At 32.1% G+C, this 1,355-nt stretch overlaps 1 long non-coding RNA gene across 1 annotated transcript; it reads right to left on the reverse strand.

Annotated features, from left to right (window-relative positions):
* Window positions 1-14: 14 nt before the first annotated feature.
* Window positions 15-1,348, reverse strand: LOC107264538. Its single transcript, XR_001537033.2, has 4 exons — window positions 1,257-1,348; window positions 902-1,181; window positions 460-810; window positions 15-255 (listed from the first exon to the last, which is right to left on the reverse strand). It is a non-coding gene; the product is annotated as an uncharacterized LOC107264538 (long non-coding RNA).
* Between the last annotated feature and the right edge of the window lie 7 nt (window positions 1,349-1,355).

A 1,355-nucleotide genomic window follows, 5' to 3' on the forward strand; every position in this document is an offset into this window, starting at 1 on the left:
ATATTTACCTGTCAAGTAATCCATTAATCCTGTTCATATATCTGATGTATTCCAGTTTCATAATTCTTGAAAAGACAAAATTGCGTGCTATATCCAGCGAGTCAGAGAGTAATGTAAAATTTCAGTTCCATTTCTACAATTTTATAACGCTTTTTTCCATCATATTGTTCGTTTAATGATCTTGACATTTCTTATGTGTATTGTAGAATCTTTTGACATAAACATTCGAAGTTCACGACCAATCAACCACTTTTTCTGAAAAACAAAACAAAAATTATTATTGGAAAATGCTGGGAAAATGATAACATGCATTCGGAAGAAACAGAGGATTCCTTTCATATTGGGTTGGTAAGAAAGGCTTGCGACATACAAGCAAGACTTTCTCACGAACCCAATATAAAAGAAAAAAGTTGTCCATCGAGTTTGTAATCAATTTTATTTTACTATTTTATTAATAACCTTGTAGCGCTATTATTATTCATAATCAATGTTCTTGTTATCTTCAATGACCATGATATTTTCTTAATTTTTTGTATCCATCTCAAAGTACTCAAATTGTAATTAAACCGAATTTTTGTTTGGGAATGAAACTGGGTTATAATATACTCTGATTAACAATTCTGGCTGTCCTGACTTCGCGACCCTTCAGCAGTGGATCAGAATTTTGTATTCTCCTTAGCTTATAGGTAATCTTGTTTTTTGATAACTACTGAATTGTCTGCTTGTGAAAATCTGGCTCTAGAAAACATCAGCGAACATTCGTGATTTACATCCGCAATACTTGGCACAGGCGTATTATAATGTTTTAATCTGTAAAAACAAAAACGATTAAAAATATATAACTAATGAACATAACATCGACCATGGGTCCATTTATTAAAAGTGGATGAGCTCTTATTACCATCCGGTATCTATTTTCCCCAATTCTTTTCTTAAGCATCGCCAACCATATATAGATCGTGTTTCTTGTAATTTACATTCCTAAGTCGTATCTATCCGACTTTTCATCACTGGACATTTATTTCCAGATAATTCAGATTTCCCCAGGATACTTTGATCTCTTTACAAGTCCACTGTAGTTATGCATCTGCTATAGTGAATGCTAGTATAAATGAACATGGAGAGAATGATAAACAGATTGCATAGGTAGAATTTTGCATCGATATCTTCCGGAGAGTCTTCTGTAAAAATAAAAAGTTGAACATAGAGGTTCAAATTTATTTATACAATAATAAATGGGAGCGTTATAGTATTACCTTCAAAATTTTTAACTTTTTATCGAACTAATTGCTGTCTCAATAATCAGTAGAGTCGGTAGCGTAATATAGTTTCTTTCTGCATTCTGAATAGCAGTC

Source organism: Cephus cinctus, unplaced genomic scaffold (genome assembly GCF_000341935.2).
Source record: "Cephus cinctus unplaced genomic scaffold, Ccin1 Ccin1_contig_4009545, whole genome shotgun sequence".
NCBI lineage: Eukaryota > Metazoa > Arthropoda > Insecta > Hymenoptera > Cephidae > Cephus > Cephus cinctus.